General features: G+C 40.1%; 1 protein-coding gene and 1 pseudogene across 1 annotated transcript in view; both read right to left on the bottom strand.

Annotated features, from left to right (window-relative positions):
* LOC134383324 (zinc finger protein 182-like) overlaps positions 1–14,488 on the bottom strand; it is a 33,318-nt gene that overhangs the window by 10,829 nt on the left and 8,001 nt on the right. The gene's annotated exons all lie outside the window — the stretch shown is intronic.
* On the bottom strand, positions 924–1,000 carry LOC134385345 (U6 spliceosomal RNA; annotated as a pseudogene).

The raw sequence follows: 14,488 nt of genomic DNA, 5'->3' as shown, positions 1-14,488 counted from the left end.
TTTCCTATTTACCCACACATTTACCATTTCTGGCCATTCTGATTCTTTCCTGTACATCCAAGTTTCCACTGGTGTCATTTCTTTCAGCCTGGAGACCTTTCTTTAGCTTTCCTGTACTCTAGAGACCCCTGGGGATGAATTGTCTTAGTTTTTGTTTACCCGAAAAACCTGTTTCACCTTCATTTCTTACAATAGCGTCACTGGATATAGAATCCCGGACTGAAGGATATTTTCTTTCAACACTTTAAACATGTGATGAGAAGAAAGCCATAGTTCACGCACTGTTGTGCCCCAGCGTGCCATGCGCTGTTTTTCTCTGGCTGCTTTTAAGATCCCTTTATCTTTAGATTTCAGCTGTTTGACTGTGATTATCCTAGAGTAGTTTTCTTTGTATCTATACTGATTAGGGGTCACTGAGCTTCTTGAATCTGTAAATTGACGTCTTTCACAAAATTTGTGGAGGTTTTAGCCATTGTTTCTAAACATACTTTTAAACAATTGGTTATGAATATTCATGAGGTACAAAGCTGACCATCACCACTCATGGCCAAGATGTGATGGCCAGATCAATACTGGCAGGATGCCCATTGCCACAAATAGCGATTATACCCCGTGTCCCTCACCCAATTAATCCCCGACCTCCCTCCCCCTCCCCCTCCCCCTTTGCCCCACCACACTTTGTATCCCTAGGTCTGCTCTCCCTCTGCAAATCCAATGGACCACTGTGGTCTTTCTTTCCTTTCTTCTTTCTCTGTTAGTTCCCACTTATGAGTGAGCACATGCAGCATTTATCCCTCTGTGCCTGGCTTATTTCACTCAACATAATTTTCTCCAAGCTCATCCATGTTGCTGCAAGTGGCAGAATTTCATTCTTTTTTATGGCAGAGTAGTAATCCATGGTGTATAGACACCACAGTTTCCTTATCCAGTCGTGCAGAGGCCATGCTAATCTTCTCTGTATCTTTCCAGTTTTAGTATAATGTGCTGCCAAAGTGAGCATTAAACATACATTTTGAGTCCCTTTTTTTCCCCCCTCTTTTTTCCTTCTGGAACTCCAATTACATGCACGTTAGTTTGCTTTCTATATTTTAGCACCTGTTTGTGAGTCTCTGTCCATTTTTCTTCATGTTTTTCTTTCCTTCATAACGATCAGGCAATATCTATTGATCTGTCTCAAAGTTCAATGGCTTCCTCCCTTTTGCTGTTAAGCTCATCAGTAAATTCTACATTTTAGTTACTGTATTTTACAGCTCTAGAATTTCCATTCGGTTCTTTCCTAGTTTCTCTTTCTCTAACAATAGTCCTCATCTATAATACATTACTCTTATATCTTCCTTTAAGTACTCGAAGATAATTATAGACGCCTTAACCAATCTTGTCTGCTACTTGCAGCATCTGGGTTACCTTGGGGTTAGTTTCTAGTGACTTTTTGTTTTATTTTCCTTGAGTATGAGTCACAATTCCTGTTTCTTAACACATGTGGGGATTCTGATTTGTATTCTGAACACTGTCAGTTATATGTTGCAGAGATTCCAGGTCCTCTTATATTCCTCTGAAGAGTTATTTTTGCTCTATAAAGCAGTTAACTTGGCTGGATTCAAATTCCAAACTGTATTCCTTGTAGTGATCAGTAGCTGATTTTCCATTTCTTCACCTTTCAGTGGTTGCTTTTTTACTTGGCCCTCTAAGTCTTCTGCATACGTGGAGTTTAGCAGACAGTTGACAATTTTGGTGATTTTTGTATGCAAATTTCAGGGCTTAAGACCTCGGTTTCTTCTTTTCCAAGACTACCTCCTCACCAACTTTCTGGTTGTCTTGGCAAGCCTGAACTGCATCCTTTCATACCACAAATAAGTAAAGTTGCAGCTTACACCTCCTTGTGCAGATTAGAGATTGCCCCTTGGTAAAATGCCATAAACTTTCATTTTTTTTATTTTAAGTTTTTTAATCATACATGTTTATGGGGTACAGTTTGTTGTTTCTGCACATGCATATATAATCCAATCTGAATAGTTAGCATATCTGTCACCTAAACATTTATCATTTCTTTATGGTTATAACATCCAAGATCCTCTTTTCTGGCTATCTTGAAATATACTATACAATATTATGAGTTACTGTCATATTAGGGCACAAGAACTTATTCTTTCTGTCCAACTGTAACTTTGTAACTTTGCAGCAGTCACCAGCCTTTCCACATGTCCACCCCCCACTCCCTTTCCTGGCCTCTGGCAGCCACTATTCTACTCTCTTTTTTTTTCCCTCTCTCTTTTATTTTACTTTTCTTAATTGGCCCATGATAATAATTGTATATATTTATGGCATACAATATTATATTTAGGTGCAATCATACTGTGTGCAACGATCACATCAGGGTGCTGAGAGTATCCACCGCCTCAAACGTTTGTCATCTCCTTGGTGTTGTGAACACTGAACGTCATCTAGACTAGCCATTCAAAGGCACGCAGTACTTTGCTGTTGAGTGTAGCCTCTCCATATTGCTCCGGAACACTAGATCTTATTCCTCCTGTCTCTCTACAGTTTTGTATCCACCGACCACCTTCTCCCTATCACCCACTCCCTCTTCCCCTTACTGGTCTCTAGTAACCACTGTTCTACTCTCTATTTCTATGAGATCAACGTTTTTAGTTTCCACATATGAGTGAGGACTTGTGGCATTTCTTTCTCTGTGCCTGGCTTATTTCACTTAACATAATCTTCTCCAAGCTCATCCATGTTGCTGCAAGTGGCAGAATTTTATTCTTTTCATGGCTGAGTAGTACTCCATTGTGACTGTGTACCACATTTTCCTTATCCAGTCATTCGTCGATGGACATTTAGGTTGGTTCCAGCTCTTGGCTATTGTAAATGAAGCTGCAATAAACATGGGAGTGCAGGTGTCTCTTCAACATGAAGATTTCCATTCCTTTGGGTATATACCCAGTGGTGCGTTTGCTGGATCATATGGTAGTTCTTCTATCTGTAGTTGTTTGAGAAATTACCACACTGTTTTCCATAATATCTGTGCTAATTTACAGTCCTTCCAAAAATGTATAAGAGTCCTCCTTTCTCTGTATCCTTGCCAGTATTTATTTTCTGTCTTTTTGATAATAGCCAGTCTAACTGCGGTCAGATGATATCTCATTGTGGTTTTAATTTGCATTTCTCTGATGATTAGTGATGTTGAGCATTTTTTAATAAACCTGTTTGCCATTTGCATGTCTTTTGGAAAATGTCTGTTTAGTTCCTTTGCCCATTTTTAAATAAGATTTTTTTTACTATTAAGTTGTTTGAGTTCTTTGCATATTATGAATATTAATCCCTTGTTGGATACATAGTTTGCAAATATTTTATCCCATTCTGCAGGTTATCTTTTCACTCTTGATTGTTTCCTTTGCTGTACAGAAGCTTTTTAGTTTGATATAATCCCGTTTGTTAATTTTTGCTTTTGTTCCCTGTGAACAAAATGAGAAGTTTTATTAATAAAACCTTTGCCCAGTCCTATGTCTTGAGCATTTCACCCGTGTTTTCTGCCAGAAGTTTTATAGTTTTGGGTGTTACATTTAAGTCTTTATTCCATTTTGAGTTGATTTTGGTATATGGTGAGAGATAGGAGTCTACTTTCATTCTTCTGCATATGGCTCTCCAATTTCCCCAGCACCATTTATTTAAGAGATGTCCTTTCCCCAATGTATATTCTAGGTTCCTTTGTCAAAATGAGTTGCTGTAGGTACATGGATTTATTTCTGAATTCTCTTTTCTGTTCCATTGATCTATGTGTCTGTTTTTGTGCCAGTACCATGCTGGGTTTTTTTAATTTAAAGATGACTGGTAAGGGGATCTTAACCCTTGAATTGGTGTTGTTAGCACCACGCTCTTCCAAGTCAGTAACTGGCCATCCCTATATAGGGATCTGACCCTGTGGCCTTGGTGTTATCAGCACCACACTCTACCAATGAGCCATGGGCTGGCCCTTCTGTTTTGATTACTATAGCTTTGTAGTATATTCTGAGGTCATGGAGTGTGATACGCCTTGCTTTGTTCTTTTTGCTCAGGATTGTTTTGGCTACTTGGGGTCTCTTGTTCCACATAAATTTCTGAATTGTTTTTTCTATTTCTGTGAAGTATGTCATTGGTAGATTGATAGGGATTGCACTGAATCTATAGAGCACTTTGGGTATTATGGTCATTTTGACGATCTTCTTTTAATCTATTAGCATGGGATGTCTTCTCATTTTTTTGGTGTGTCTTTAATTTCTTTAATCAATGTTTTATAGTTTTCATTGAAGAGATATTTCCCCTCCTTGGTTAAATTTATTCTTAGGTATTTTATTATTTTTTTGTTGCTGTTGTAAATGGGATAGTTTTCTCTTGATTTCTTTTTCTGCAAGTTCATTGTTGGTGTATAGAAATGTTACTGATTTTTGTATGTTGATTTTGTATCCTGCTACTTGACTGAATTTGTTTTTCAGATCTAGAAGTTTTTTTGCAGAGTCTTTAGGTTTTTCTATATATAGGATCATGGCATCTACAAACAGGGACAACTTGACTTCCTGTTTTCTAGTTTGGATGCCCTTTATTTCTTTCTCTTGCCTGATTACTCTGGCCAGGACTTCCAGTACTATGTTGAATAGAAGTGATGAGAGTGGGCATCCTTGTCTTATTCCAGTTATAAGGGGGAAAGCTTCCAACTTTCCCCAACTCAGTCTGATGTTAGCTGTGGGTTTGTCATATATAGCCTGTATTATTCTGTTTCTGTTGCTTATAACAAAACTACCTGGAACTGGGTGATGTATAAGAAAATGAAATTTATTGCTTACAATTTCAAAGTTGGGAAGTCCAAAGTCCAGGGAACACAGCTGGTGAAGGCCTTGGTGGTGGTGACAGTGACCCAGGGGTTTCACATCAGAAAATGATTGAGCAGACAGACTAACTTCTCATGTGCTCCTCTTTTAAAGCCCTCAGAACCACATCCCTGACCACCATTATTAATCCATTCACTACAGCATGCTCCTATAATCTGCTCACTTCTTCAAGGCCCACCTTTCAATTACCATAATAAGACTTCTCACCCTCTTTACAATGTCACAGTGGGAACTAAGTCTTGGTGGGACATTCAACCCAAGTCATAGCCTTTATTGTATTAAGATACTTTCCTTCTACTCCTAATTTGTTGAGTCTTTATCATGAAGGGATGTTGAATTTTATCAGAGTCGTCTTCTGTGTCTATCAAGATGATCGTTTTTTCTTTCATCCTGATGTGATGTATTATGTTTATTGATATAAGTGTGTTGAACCATCCTTGCATCCCTGCTATAAATCTCACTTGATCATGGTGTATAATCTTTTTGATGTGCTGTTGGATTTGGTTTGCTATTTTTTTGTTGTTGTTGTTGAGGATTTTTGCACCTATATTCATTGGGGATATTGGCCTATGGTTTTCTTTTTTTGTTGTGTCCTTGTCTTTTTGTGGTATCAAGGTAATGTTGGTCTCATAGTATGAGTTTGGAAGAATTCAGTTCACTTCAATTTTTTGAAATAGTTTAAGTAATATTGCTTTAAATGTTTGGTAGAATTCAGCAGTAAAGCCATCTTGTCCTGAGCTTTTCCTTGTTGGGAGATTTTTTATTACTGATTCAATCTTGTTACTTGTTATTGGGCTATTTAGATTTTCTATTTCTTCTTGGTTCAGTCTCAGCAGGTCATGTGTGTCCAGGAATTTATCCATTTCTTCTAGGTTTTCATATTTATTGGTGTATAGTTGTTCATAATAGTCTCTGATGATACTTTGAATTTTGGTGGTATTTGTTGTAATGTCTCCGTTTGCATTTCTGATTTTACTTGGGGTTGTTCTCTTTTCTCTTGTTTAGTCTGGCTAATGGTTTGTTGATTTTTAAAATCATTTCAAAGAGCCAACTTTTTATTTGATTTTTCTATTGTATTTTTAGTCTCAGTTTCATTTATTTCTGCTCTGATTTCTATGATTTTTTTTCTATTTTGGATTTAGGGTTTTTTTTTTTTTTTTTTTGTGGGCTGGCTGATATGAGGATCTGAACCCATAACCTCGCAATTATAAGGCTGCACTCTAACCAGCTGAGCTAACTGGCCAGCCCATATTTTGGGTTTAGTTTGTTCTTGCTTTTCTAGATGCTTGAGTGCATTGTTAGGCTGTTTATTTGAAATCTATTTTTTTGACGTGGGTATTTACTGCTATAAATTTTCCTCTTAATTCTGCCTTAGCTACATCCTGTAGGTTTTGGTATGTTGTGTTTCTGTCTTCATTAGCTTCAGGAAATTTTTTTATTTCCTCCTTAATCTCTTCTTTGATCCATTGATTGTTCAAGAGCATGTTATTTAATTTCCATGTATTTGTATACTTTTGCAAGCTCCTCTTGTTAGTGATATCTAGTTTTATGGTCTGAAAAAATACTTGATATGATTTCGATTTTTTTTAACTTGTTGAGACTAATGTTGTGGCCTAATATATGGTCAATCCTGGAAGATGTCCCATGTGCTAATGAGAAGAATGTGTATTCTGAAGCTGTTGAATGAAATGCTCTGTATATGTGTGTTAGGTCCATCTGGTCTATGGTGCCACTTAAATCTGATGGGTTTTTGTTGTTGTTAATTTTCTGTCTTAATGATCTGTCCAATGCTGAGAGTGGTGTGTTAAAATTCCCTACTACTATTGTGTTGGTGTCTATCTCTCCCTTTAGATCTGATATTTGCTTTATATATCTGGGTGCTCTGGTGTTGGGTGCATATCTATTTGTAATAGTTATATCCTCTTGCTGTACTGATTGCTTTATATAGTGCCCTTCATCTCTTAGTACAGATTTTGATTTAAAGCTTGTTTTATATGAGTATAGCTACTCCTGCTCACTTTTGTAGGCAGTAAATGGATGGGTACTTTTATTTTATTTATCCATTCAACCAGTCTATATCTTTTAATTGGGGCACTTAATCAATTTACATTTGGTTGTTATTGATATGTGAGATCTTACTTCTGTCATTTCATTGGTTGTTTTTGGATTATTTTGTGTATCCTTTCTTTCTCTTTTATTGTTTTATCTTTGTAGTTTGGTGGTTTTATGTATTGATAAGATTTGATTCCTTTCCCTTTCTAATTTGTGTATATCTACTCTACAAGTAAGTTTTATATTTTCAGGTGTTTTCATAATGGTTATCATTCTTTCTCTTCTAGATGGACTCCCCTAAACATTTCTTGTAAGAGCACTCTGTCTGGTGGTGGTGAATTCCCTTAATTTTTGTTTGTCTGAGAAAGACTTTATTTCTCCTTCATTTTTGAAAGATAGCTTTGTTGGGTATAATATTCTAGGCTGGTAGTTATTTTTTCCTGGTACTTTGAATATATTATCCCATTCTCTCCTGGCCTGTAGGGTTTCTGCTAAGAAGTCGGCTCTTAGTACAACTAGGATTCCCTTAGAAGTGATTTGATTTTTTTTCTTGCTGTTTTTGGAATTCACTCATTGTCTTCAATTTTGGATAGTTTGACTATGGTGTGTCTACGAGAGGCCCTATTTGGGTTGAATCTATTTGAGGACTGTTGACCTTCCTGGATTTGGATGTTCATATCTTTCCCAAGACTATGGAAGTTTTCAGCTATTATTTCACTAAGTAGATTTTCATTATCTTTTTTGTTTGTTTTCTTCTCTTTCTGGAATGCCCATAATTTGAATATTTTTCACTTAACAGTATCTTATGTATCTTGTAAGCTTTGTTCATTCTTTTCTCTTTGTCTTCTTGTGTTATTTCAAAACTGCTATCTTCAAAATCAAAAATTCTTTCTTCTACTTGATCTAGTCTGTTGTTGAGACTCCTAGATGTATTTTTTACTTCAATGAATTCGTCAATTCCAGTATTTCTGTTTGATTTTTTTAAATGATATCTTTGTTGAATTTTTCATTCAGATTGTGAATTCTTTTTCTGATTTTCTTGAATTGTCTGTATTCTCTTGTATTTCAGTGAGTTTCCTTAGGATCATTAATTCAAAATTCTTTTCTGGCAAGTCTGATATTCTGGGATCAGTTACTGAAGCGTTAATTTGTTCTTTTGGTGGTGTCATGTCACCTTGTTTTTTCATGTTCTGTTTTCCTGCATTGATATCTGTGCATCTGGTGGAACAGTCACCACTTTGAGTTTTGTGGAATGGCTTGTGTGGGGAAGACTTTCAGCTGCAAGTGCATCCTAGGGTGTCAGTTGGGTAGAGTGTAATGGCTTTGTTCAGGATGGATGCAGTAGTGTAGACTCTGTGTAGTTATTTCAGCTGTACTCCACTTTTGCTGTCTCTGAGTGAATTGGCAACTTATGCTTGGGAGGTTTGTGGCATAAGTGCCATAGCTTTGCTGGGAGAGGGATATCTGGTTTGGTTGGCCAGGGGTGTTCGTGTGCACCCTGTGGGTCAGTAGTCTCAGGAACTGGCTCACTGGGGATGTGGTTGCTGGATTGACTCTCAGGCTGAGGGTGTGGGTGTATGGCATGTCAGGGTCTCTGGGACTGGTTTGCCAGTGGCAGGTTCTCTGTGCTGCTTATCTGACCAGGGGTAGGCCTGCCAGTGGCACATCAGCCAAGCCATTCCTCACTTGGATGTGTGTGTGCATGTGATGGCTCAAAGACTCAAGGGCAGATCTCCCAGGGGTGTGAGATCCGAGATGTTTCTCTGAACTAGGGGCATGGGTCCACTTTGGCTTGGCTAGCTGAGTGCGAGCCATTGGCACTTCAGCTGTGCCACTTCTTTGGGCCAGATGTGAGGTTGTGCCTCCCTTGGCAGTTCAGGAGCTGGCCTTCCAAGGGTAGAGATGCTGAGCTGCTCCTCAGGAAGTAGACAAGGCCAATAGGAAGGGCTGCAGTGAGGGGGACTGTCCAGCCACTTCTTGGACTGTTGACAAGGCCACTAGGTAGGACTGTTCAGGATGGGACTGCTCAGCTTCTTCTCCTGGAGGGTGTGGATGCACTTTATTTCCACCAGCCCAAGGGAGCATTCATTAGGGTGGAGACCCATAATGTATATTTCTGGGTTGGGGGCTCAGGCACCTACAACTGTCAGCTGGTGGGGTTGGGGGTAGAGGGAAGAATGGGGGTGGTCTGCCTGAGGCAGGTGTGCCTGTCTGATCTCTGGCCAGGGACATGGGGGTGCATCAGTTGAGCAGGTCTAGTGTTGGCTTCCCAGACTGCAGAATTAGAATCACAGTTGCTGTGCACCCAGGCTTCAAGCCACTTGGATCAAGGCACTGTAACCTCTCCTATGAGTGTGCTGGGATGAGGCCATGTGTGTTCCGGGGAAGCACCATGGCTACTGTCCCCAGAGGATGTGCTCCTGCAATGGCTCTGGTTTTAAGTTGGTGCAATTCTGTACTAGCTTGGGTCTCGAGGATGGGGAGTGGGGAGTGCTCTCTTTGTGCTCCTGTTCTACAATGGTGCAGCATGTGTTCCAGGCAGCTCCCCACACTTGGCTCCAGGTTTGTCCTGTAAATGGTTCTACAGGCCTCTGCGGTGAGGATGAAGGTTGCTGTGGGTCCTTTGCCTACCTTTTAACTGCAAGGGAAAACTCCTCCTGTGCTGATACTCATTTCAGAGATGTGGCTGCTGAGGCCATGTGCCTCTCTCTCCTATGCTGCCATCCTGGGCTTTCGTGCTCCACAGGGACCTCACCAGTCTCCCGCTGCACTCCTGTTCCCTCCCACAGGTGCTCCCATCAATATTTACCTGTTAGTTGTTCTGGTCCTCTTCTGTAGGAGGAATGTGCCCTGGACACCTCTAGTCTGCCATCTTCCCTGCCTCCTAAAATGCCACGAACTTTCAAAGAAGCTCATCCTTTAAGGTTTCACTCAATATAGTTTCTGCCTGATTAGAGTTGTCCTCCCATGATTTCAGATGGTTGTGTTACAAATTTTGTCTAAATTTAACGTTTTTTTTTTCCCTACAAAGTGTTAGCTTTGCCAAGCTACTTTGCCATTGCCACACAAGCTATGCTACTTTTAGGTTCTTTATATTGTAAAACCCGTTTTCTCTGCTTAATGTTTCCCATCTTTATTATAGCTTCATTTTCTTTCCCCTATTGTTCAGCTTTCTTAAATCTCCTGATGGTGTCAGTACCCCAATATTTAAGTCTTTATTATTACCTAAAAGTATTTCACTCAAAAGAAGGGTCAGCAAATTATAGCCTAGGGGCCAATTTGGCTCACTACGTGTGTGTGTGTGTGTGTGTGTGTGTGTGTGTGTGTGTGTGTGTGTGTGTGTGTGTGTGTGTGTGTGTGTGTGACCTCTGAGCTCTTTTGTTGGCTTAATGAACTTTTTTTTTTAGTGGTTACTTATAATATTCATCTTTAAGTTATCGTAGTCAACTTTGAGTAATATACCAATTCATGCATAAGAACCTTCCAGCAGTATATGCCCATCTCTTTCCTCCCAGCTGCTGTGCTGTTGTTGGCTCACATCTTACTCCTATACATGTTATAAACCCCACAATACATTGATATTATTTTGCTTCAACCCATCAATTAGCTTTTATTTATTTATTTTTTTGCCTTTTTCATGACCGGTACTCAGCCAGTGAGTGCACTGGCCATTCCTATATAGGATCCGAACCCGCGGCAGGAGCGTCGCCGCGCTCCCAGCGCCGCACTCTCCCAAGTGAGCCACGGGGTTGCCCCCAATTGACTTTTAAAAGGAGTTTTTTTTTTTTTTTTAAAGATGACCGGTAAGGGGATCTCAACCCTTGACTTGGTGTTGTCAGCACCACGCTCAGCCAGTGAGCGAACCGGCCATCCATATATGGGATCTGAACCCGGGGCCTTGGTGTTATCAGCACCACACTCTCCTGAGTGAGCCACGGGCCGGCCCAAAAGGAGTTTGAAAATAAGAACAATATATAGTTTGTGTTTACTCACATACTTACAACTTCTAGTGCTCTTTATTCCTTTGTATATACTCAGATTTCTGTCATTTTTCCTTGATTTTAGGCAATTCGGTTACGGTGTGCCTTGGTATTATTTGTCTTCATGTTGTTTTTCCCTTGTACAAAGAATGGGAGTCTTCAAGACTGTCCTCACTGCTGGTACTGTGAATTTGGGGGTCCTCATGATCACCTTCAGGTTCAATAATTCACTGGAAGGACTCACAGAAACCAGAAAAGCCCTATGGTTATAGTTTCTTACATTGAGAGGACAGAGGTTAAGATCAGCTAAGGGAGAGGCACACAGGGCAGGGTGCCAGTCATCAGGCACAGCTTCCAGCTGTCTTCTCAAACGGAGTAGTGGAGACAATGTCTGTTATTCCCAGGAATGGTGTATGACAATACACATGAAATAATGACAATCAGGGAAGCTCACCTAATTCTTGGTGCTCTGTTTTTATTGGGACTTGATCGTTAGAGATGGCTGACCACCCACATAGGTAATCTTAGTCTCCAACCCCTCCACAGGCTGAGCTGATAACACCTGGCCCAAGGCCAGGTTAACATAGACATTCCTATGCAACACTCCAAGGGCTCGGAGGTGACCTCCTGGGAGCCTGGGACAAAGTGGCAAACCTTGCCTTGGGCAAGGTTAATCCTCTAATACAAAGTTGGGGATGTGTGGGTCTATAGTTTTCATCAAGTTTGGAAAATTTTTGTCTTTCAGTTTTTCAGTTTTGTCTCCACACTCCTCTCCCCCAACTGAAGACTCCAATCACATGTGTTATATCACTTGATATTGTCCCACCCATCACGGACTCTTTAGGTCTCCCACTGAGACTTTGGGTTCATGGGGCACCTTCCCCTGTGGATCTTTGTCTCCTTAGCATGATGAGGCTAAAGGAAACTGCACCCTAATTTTTAGTTTGCTGAATTTGGTTTTAGTCTCCTACCTTGTACAACCTGAGAATTTGGCAACTCTTGGGAAGTGAAAAGTGGCCATGTGTGGAAGCCCCTAAGTTGCCAATTTGGTTGTTACAGCTCTATGTGACTGCCAAAAGCTGGGCTGGTTGTTCCAACCCTGGGGTACCTCCCAGCCAACGTGCAAAAGCGAGGAGTCCAGTTAAGGAGCTATGGCAATAATGTAGGTGACAGCCCATAGTGGTTTGCAAAAGGGTAATAACAGTGAAAATAAGAACTGGTCTGATTTGAAGTGTTTTTAGAGGGTAGAGCAAACAGGATGAGAGTGTTTGCTCATTGCCTCGTGTAAGGAGATCTTGTAAAACTTCAAAATCTAATAGGAGAAAAATGTTTTGCATATAATTTTAAGGTGTATTCTTCTCACTTTGACAGATTTTGAGCATCTTTTCATATTTTTAAACACTGGATTTTTGGAGGGCAGAGAGTGAACTGATATCCTTTGCTAATTTTTCCACTGAGATGTTGTTTCTATGTTTTTTTCTTATGAATCTTATAATTCTTATTAGGAAAGTAAGCTATTTGTGATGTGACTTATTTATCTTTTGTCTTTGCTTTAGGGTTTTATGTTTTTGTTATAAGGAGCTCTAATATTTTTTTATTCAAATCTCTTGAGTTTTACTTGTATGACTTCTGGATTTTGATTTTCAGTTTAAAATAGCCTTTACTAATCCAAACTATCGAGTCAGTCCATGTTGCACTGAAGACTGTCTTGCTGTGTGGTGTGAGGTGTGGCTCTGCCTTTAGCTTTATCCTGCATGTCTAGTCATTTAACAGCATTTATTGTTTATTTTTTTTCCTGACCGGTAAGGGGATCGCAACCCTCAGCACGGTGCTGTCTGCACTGCGCTAAGCCAGTGAACGCACCGGCCATCCCTATATAGGATCCAAACCCGTGGCCGTGGCACCACCAGTGCCGCACTCTCCTGAGTGAGCCACGGGGCTGGCCCATAACACCATTTATTGAAAAGTGTATGGGTCCACCCATGGACTTGAGGTGCTAACTTTATTTCTTTTAAATTGTGGTTTCCTTTCTTGAAATTTTATTTATTTTTAAATTGTATCTGTAAATTGCACTTAATTGTATTAAACTGTATTTATTTTGTACATGTTTTGAAGTATATATACATTGTGGAATGACTAAATCTAGCTAAGTAAAATATACATCATTTCATAAAGTTATCATTTTTGTGGTGAGACCACCACACTCCCAGCATTTTTTAAGAATACAATATATTGTTAACTATAGTCACCATGTTGCAAAATTGATTTCCTAAACTTATTCCTCCTATCAAAAATTTGTAACCTTTGACTAATATCTCCCCATTGCCCAACCCCCACCTCAGTCTCTGGTAGCCACCATTCTACTCTCTACTACAGCGAGATCAACTTATTTAGATTCCACATATCAGTGAGGTCATGTACTATTTTGTCTGTGTCTGGCATATTTCACCTAACATAACGTCCTCCAATTCTATCAATGTTGTAGCAAATGACAGGATTTCTTCCTTTATTAAGGCTGAATAGTATGCTGTTGTGTATATGTACCAACCTGTCCCCATGTCTCCTGTGGCACTGCCAGCAGGGTGTGCTGCTGGATTTGAAGAGAATGACTTGACAGGCCATTCTCAAGGCCAGGCCCCTAGGCTGGTGCTCACCCGGTGTCCCAGCCAGAGGCCTGGGGCTGCCTGACCAACAGCAGCTCTCTCTGTAAGAGTAACAGGATAAGCCCATTCAGTGACACACCATCTGTCAGCCTGGGATGAACAGCACATGAAGCAAAGGTTTGGGCCACCCACCCAGTGGAGAGTTGATGGTGTCTCCAGCTTTGGTTGTGGATTTGTCTACTCCTCTAAGCTAATTTCCACTTTATATATGCTAAGGCTGATGTGTGAGATGCACAGACATTAGAGTTTTTATGTCATCCTGATAGATCAAATCTTTTATCAGTATAGATTTTGCTCTATCTCTAAAACTGCTTTTTCCCTTAAAGTCAACTCTGTCTGGGCTGTTTTGGCTTTGTTTTGGTTTTTTCATGAAATACACATCATCTTTTATTTCTCTTTAAATCTGTATTTATCCTGGTATTTGGGGTCTGCGTCTTGTTTAACATTTGGGGATGCCCAAGCGGCAGGACCAGGGCCAGTGGGACTGTCCCCTGTGGGTAGTGGTGGGGGTGACAGGGGAGACTTGCAGGTCTGTCACCAGGATGGGAGGGGGACAGGAGCAGCTGCAGCCTGGACCTCCATCACTATGTTTATAGCCTGGTCTCCTAGGAGTAGCCCCTGCCATCTGGATGAAGTCCTCTATTCCAAGTGGGTACCCACTGAGACTTAAGCTGAATGCAAACCCAATCAAAATTCAGAGAGGGCTTTGTGGATGTGGGAAAGATGTTGACACAGATTTAAAAAACAAAAAACGAATCAATGTGAAAGGGAATAATAAAAAACAGAGATTTACTGTTCAATGTATTAAAAGGAATGTAAAGCTACTAAAATTTTAGACATTACCTTATTTATGTACAAGTATTTGCGAATACTCAGTGAAATCAAAAAGAGGTTAGAGGCCAGAGAAATTCAGTCAAGTCAGAACTCA

This window comes from Cynocephalus volans, chromosome 8 (assembly GCF_027409185.1).
Source record: "Cynocephalus volans isolate mCynVol1 chromosome 8, mCynVol1.pri, whole genome shotgun sequence".
In the NCBI taxonomy this organism is placed as follows: domain Eukaryota; kingdom Metazoa; phylum Chordata; class Mammalia; order Dermoptera; family Cynocephalidae; genus Cynocephalus; species Cynocephalus volans.
Note: the sequence above shows the minus strand (reverse complement) of the source record. Positions and strands in the feature narration are given on the sequence as shown.